Below are 6050 nucleotides of genomic sequence, written 5' to 3'. Positions count from 1 at the left end.
TCATAGGCGTTTCACAGGCACACATCCTGGCCTCAGCCTGCCCAGTTTGGGGGCTCCCTGGAGTGCAGGTTGTCCCTCCGTTTCTCTGCAGTTTCTCTGCAAGGCTCAGTGAACCGCCCCCCGTGGTGCCTTTGGCTCCACCCATCCTCCCCTGGCAGGGCCTGAGGTGAGTGGGCCCGGGAAAAGGAGCAGGTCCTTCCCAAGATGGAGCCGGATGGAAGCCAGTGGCCCAGCGCTTGCCAGCGGTGCAGTGATTAGATGCCTGGGCTGCTGCCTGCTACAGCATTAATAATCACGTTTATTAATGGTCTTAATTAGCAACCGCCAACAAGAAGCCCGGTACTAATTTCACCAATAATCGAGGCTTGTGGGGCATGGACAGGAAGGGCGGGTGAGGGGATGGATGGCTGCAGCACGGGGAATAATGCAACCGCTGTGGGCAGTGCCAGAGCCGAGGCCAGCAGGGCCAGGGGCTGGAAAGATGGGGAAGGGGACCCACCCTCCATCCCCCACCCCACATCGCCTCCCACACCAGGGTGCCTTGATTCCCCACAGTGCAGCCTCCTCAGATGCTGTTGGGACAAAATGAAGTGTGAGGAATTGCAGGGAGGAGGGGGAAACCTCTGTCTGTGTCTTCAGAGCCAGAACCCAGACAGCAGCCCATGGGATGGAGGTGAATCTATAAAAGCCCGAGTGAAATGAGCTAGAAGGGGATTGGGAACAAGCCCCACAGTGTCCTGGAGCACATTCCTTGCTCTAGAGAGACGGAGATGGATGGTGCTGAGCTGGGAAGGAGGGGATGCTGGTGTGGGGCGGGGGCAACTTCTCCAGCTGAGGGCTCTCCTGCCAAGAAGAGCAGGGTGGGAAAATCCAGACGATGCCCAGGCACAACAAAGCCCACTTCCTCTCTCAGCCTCAGAGCCAAGATGGGCCTGCTTGGTGCTTGCCTGGGGCCCCACAGACCAGCCCAGAGAGCCCTGGAAATCCAGGCAAAAGGGAAAGGGACACTTTGAGGCAGGGAGCTCTGGGGCCTGCCTAAAGCAAGAGTGACCATCTGCTAATGCCTTGGAGAGGGAGGGCAATGGAAGGGACACATGTGCTCTGGGGCTCGGGTCGGCAGAGGAGAGGGGTGGGGGATGCTGGATCACCTTCTTTCAGAGGTGGCTTTTGAGGTCTCTGGAGGAGTTTCCATGAGGCTGTGCAGCCCCAGGTCAGAATGCTGTGCAGGGATTCCAAGTTGGACCAGCAGTGCCCTGGATAGGAGAGTGGCTGGATGAGGAGTTGCAGGAGGGCCCACTACCCCAAATAGAGGTGAACAGAGCTCTGGCTGCCTCCTCGGCACCATGAAATGCCTCAGCTTCTAGGCCTGGTCCCTGCTCCCAACCTTCCTCTTATCTAATAGCCTTCCAAATACTATTCCAGAAGCCAGGCCCCACTGCCTCACCCCGGAATGGCTGGCATGCATGCTGCACCTGGATCTTTATAGAGGGCAGGGGGACAGAGGGGAAGAGCTGCATCTCAGGTGGAAGGCTGGGCCAGAGCACAAAGGAACAGGCCTCTGAGCCCAGCGGTGGGGCCCTGCTGCTCCTCTGACCTCTGGAGGACCCAGCACTCCGAACCCCGCGAAGCCTGGGAAAGGCCTGAGATCCCCCTATTGGGATTCACATCACTGCTTCAAGGGCCCAAGCACCATCTCAAAAACAGCATCTCACTTGAGTGGCAGAAGCCCTTGCTCCTGAGTCTCAGTGTGGGTTTACAAAAGGTGAACTCAGGTCCTGTGCCTTGCAAAGACTCCAGCCCATTCACTGGAGCTTAGCCTGGAAGCGCTCAAGTCCATAGTGCCAAGTTCCCAGCCGGAACAGGCTTTGCCCTGAGCAGAGAGCTCCCCTGCCCGCTGCCCGGGTATTCTCAAGCGTTTGATTGGTGCCTTCTGTTAGATGGGTACAGTCTCCTGTGCTGGGGTAGAGGGATGCACTTCTTTTGCTTGTGGGAGGGACTTTGTGTGACAAGCCCCCACCTCTGCGTCATTGGAGAAGTTATTTTCATCCTGCCATAGCTGGCCTTTCTCCCAGTAAAAAGTTGGGGCTCCTTACCTGGTGGTGGATGGCAGAGAAAAGAAAGAAAGAAGGCCTGGACTGGGCCTTGGGGCATCTCTGCCCAGTAATCTCTTTTGCTTTGGGGACACCACAAGTATTTCTCTCAGGGCTCTGGAAAGAATTGGCCTCAGAGACACCTGTCAAAATCTTTTGGGTCAATATGATGCTTATAAATGGATGTAGTTTGCCGGAAGGGGGTTAAAAGGGAGGGAAGGTAAGAGGAGCACCAATGGTGACCAGCTTTAAACCCCAAGAGACTCAGGCTCAGACCTGTGCAGGCCCGCAAGCTAGTGATGGGGCAGCCAAGATGGAGGCCGCCATGGCCAGGTCCCAAAGTCAAGGCTCTTGGGGGAGAGGAGTAGGTATGGGTGGAGGGGACAGATGACCACCTCTCTGCGCCCCAAGGCCTAGTTCCGGTCACCCTCCGCCTTCCTCCCGGGCTGGCTGACTCCACTGGCGATCAGACGACGGCAGCACAGACAATGGCGCTCTGTCCCGGGCGCTCCAGGACAACAGCTCATCCCTATGCAGTGGCCGCCTCCCCCCACCCAGGCCCGGCCGCCAGCCCTTTTCAGGCCGTGGAAGCCCAGGCGGCGGCGAAGGGGATTCTCACAGGCCGTTGGGCATTTGCATAGCCGGCTCGCCCGCCCGGAGACATTGGCCCGCATTGTTCCTGGGCGGCGGCGGCGGCGGCGGCGGCGGCGGCGGCAGCGGGCGCACGGGCCGGGGCGCGCAGGGCGGCGCGGCCGACCGGCTGGGAGTGGGCGGGCCAGACAAAGGAGAAGGGGCTGCAGGGCCGGAGGCGGCGGTGGGGGAGATCCCGACGGTGGGAGCGGAATATCGGGGTGAGGTGGGGGGACGCGGCAGCCGCGCTCGTCTGCCCCGGGACGGCCACCGCCCCGCACTTGGGACACCCACGCCGTGTCTAATTCCTCCCCGAGTTGGGGCCGCCGCGTCGTGATGTGAATCCCAATAGGGGGGATCTCAGGCCTTTCCCAGGCTGCGCGGGGTTCGGAGTGCCGGGTCCTCCAGAGGTCAGAGGAGCAGCTTCTATCTCCTGGCCTAGGGGGCTCTGGCCACACAAGGCAGAAGCACCTGGGGGCTCCTGGGGACCTTGAGCCTCCTATCCAGATGTCCCCGGGCAGGAAATCCTGCTGTCGTCCACACACACTTGCGCCAAGCCAGAACAGCGGCTGCTACCGGAGAACCTTCCCTCAACGCCGCTGGCCCCGGGGGCTTCCACCCTGACCCCAGCGCAGCCTGTCTCCCCGCAACAGTCTTCTCTGGGAGGCAGGCAGGGGCCGTGTCCTCGTCCATCATTCTCCCCGGAGATCAGGCACTGGGGTTGGATAGACAGAGTTCATGAGCGGGCAAGTGTCCGATTGTCCTGCACTGAGAGGAATAATGGTGCTGATCAGAGGGGCTGTCCCTAAGGGGCAGAGGCCTCATTGTCCTGAAGGGGTGAGGAAGGAGCCCCCTTGGCCCCTGTCCCTGCCACCTCCTTGACCTGCTAGTTGTCCCCCTGTTGACCCAGCCTGAATAGATGGGCCACCATGTGGGGGACAATGCTGCTGAGGCAGGGACTCCAGGGGAGGGAAGGGCTTGGTCGCATTTGAGCAGGGGCGCTAAGGGTACCTGTCTTTCCTGCCCTCTGCGCTCCCTGACTGAAATCAGTGGCGGGATAATCACCCACACCCAGACCACAAAGAATGGCTCAGTCCTGTGAAGTGGAACAAGGTCTGGAGGGCCCATGATGAGACAATCCCAGCACTCAAGGTAAAGTAGTGGGAGGGAGAGGAGGAAATAGAGTGAAAAACCAAGGGCCTAGCTTAGGAAAGTTCAGTCCTGGGCAGACAGTCCCCTGAATGAGAATGGCATCAGGGCGCAGGGGCTTGAGGCAGGGATCAGCATCATTGCCTGGGCCATGGGAGGCTTCACGGAGGTGATAGAGCTTGGAACTATCTGTCTACAGGGCACACAGGTCCACCTCTTATGGGTTAGCTCTCTCCCTGACCCTTTCTCAGGACATCTTGGCAGGCTATGATGAGACCTATACCCTTTTGTCCTGTGGAACCTGGCTGGGCAACTGCCTTCCCCTAAAGAGGGCTCAGTTGTCCCTTCTCCAGGAAGCCTCTCTGGATTGAGATGGGCCGCTCCCCCCAGCAATGACCAGTCTGGGCTAGAGCTGCCCATTTTTCCAGCCCTGGAGAAGATTTGGTTGTAGTCAGGAAGGAATCAACCAGCAGAGGGAAAGGGTCGGTTGTAAAATGTTAGTGCCATGAATTTTTGTTTTTTTTTTTGAGCTAGGGTCTCTCTCACCTAGGCTGGAGTACAGTAGAGCGATCATGGCTCACTACAATGAACTGCTGGGCTCAAGTGATCCTTCTGCCTCAGCCTCCTGATTAGTGGGGACTACAAGTGCAGACCACCACACCTGGCTAATTTTTTGTAGAGATGGGGTCCCACTATGTTGCCCACGATGGTCTCAAACTCCTGGGCTCAAGCAATCCTCCTGCCTCAGCCTCTCAAAGTGCTGGAATTACAGGTGTGAGCCACCTCATCCAGCTGGTACCATGAATAAATGAAGATTTGTAGCTTTCCTCACCCAGAATGGGCTGGGGCAGGGAGAGGTCTCACCCTATCCTTGAATCCCCCTTTCCTGAAAGTCTTCTTTCAGATCTCTGAGGACTCTCGGGGAGAACAGGCCAGCTGGCTGTATCTGGGCCCACGCAGAACAGAGCTGGGAACTGAGGCCCCGTAGGTAGAATAGGGGGTGGAGCCTCAGCTCTCCCAAACTTCCTCCCTTCCTCTTAGCAAGGGCTGACAGTGACCAGGAACCATTTTGTGATCCCAGCAGTCATCCTTCTGCCTCCACACAAGGGTCTCCTCCCAATACACCTACCACAGCCAACAATGGGCATGAAGGGCTGTGGAGGAAGGAGGGGAACTGAAGAGACAGCAGCACGACTGGGCCACATGAGCTGGGATGGCTCCACGGAAGCCTTGTCCCTCAACCTGCTTCTCCTCACCTCAGTGCTTGGCCTCTCCAACCAGCCCAGCTCAGTCCCTCCAGCTACGGTGAGCGTGGAGCCTGATGGGGTCACCTTTTGTCCTCATTGCAGGGCTAGGTCCCAGGAATCTTTCCACTTCCTCCTTGGGTTCCTAAGTCTGATTGGTCTTGGTTTTAGGGGAGAGATAGCTGTAGTCAGCAGCCTAGGGGAAGGGCAGGAGAAGGCGGAGGGGGTCCCAGTCCTTCAGTGTTGGAAAGGGGGCTCCAGTCTACTTGGAGGGATGGATTTCTGCTGGATGAGAGATCTGAAACCCCTGGCATTCGCCTGACATGTGGTGGTGGATAGGAGCCCAAAACAGGCTTGTGGCATGAATGCATGAGGACCAGAGCTGACGCAGACAGAAAGGGGGTTAGGCTGCAGGAAGGAGTTTCGTTCTTCATAGAGGACCAAGGAGGGGCACGAAGGCGGCATCTTCCTCTTCTGGGTTTGGCGCGCCCTCTGGTGGTCACATGACTTCAGGACAACAGAGGCCCTTGGATGGGGGTCGCGGCCGGGGGTGGTCTTCAACCTTCTCTGCCACAGGCCTAATCCACACAATGATGCCCTTGCTATTCCCCACTCCTCAGTCTCGGGACAGGGACATAAGTGGCAACTAGGTGCTGGCTGCTTCTAGCTTATTAGGGTTGGTGGCAAACAGCTTATGTCTCCCTTGGGCCCTGTGGGCACCCTCTTCCTCCTCTGCTCGGAGGCTGCCCAAGTTGAAGGTCAGAGTAGCAGCAGTTCTGGCATGGGTAGAACTCTCTCCTGCAGCCCAAGACATCCTGTAACAAAAAATCCTGTTTCCTGGGAGAGAATGAACTCCCTGTGCCTGGAGACAGGCAAGCCTAGGCGGAGCACTGGCAGGACGTGGCACTCGAGAGGGACTTCCACAGATCAGGAATCA

General features: G+C 58.2%; 1 long non-coding RNA gene across 1 annotated transcript; it reads right to left on the bottom strand.

Moving 5' to 3' along the window:
* Positions 1-571: 571 nt before the first annotated feature.
* Positions 572-2728, bottom strand: LOC134734737 (uncharacterized). The gene is made up of 3 exons (XR_010117775.1): positions 2486-2728; positions 1149-1253; positions 572-843 (listed from the first exon to the last, which is right to left on the bottom strand). It is a non-coding gene; the product is annotated as an uncharacterized lncRNA (long non-coding RNA).
* Positions 2729-6050: the final 3322 nt, after the last annotated feature.

This window comes from Symphalangus syndactylus, chromosome 12 (genome assembly GCF_028878055.3).
Source record: "Symphalangus syndactylus isolate Jambi chromosome 12, NHGRI_mSymSyn1-v2.1_pri, whole genome shotgun sequence".
Lineage (NCBI taxonomy): Eukaryota > Metazoa > Chordata > Mammalia > Primates > Hylobatidae > Symphalangus > Symphalangus syndactylus.
Note: the sequence above shows the minus strand (reverse complement) of the source record. Positions and strands in the feature narration are given on the sequence as shown.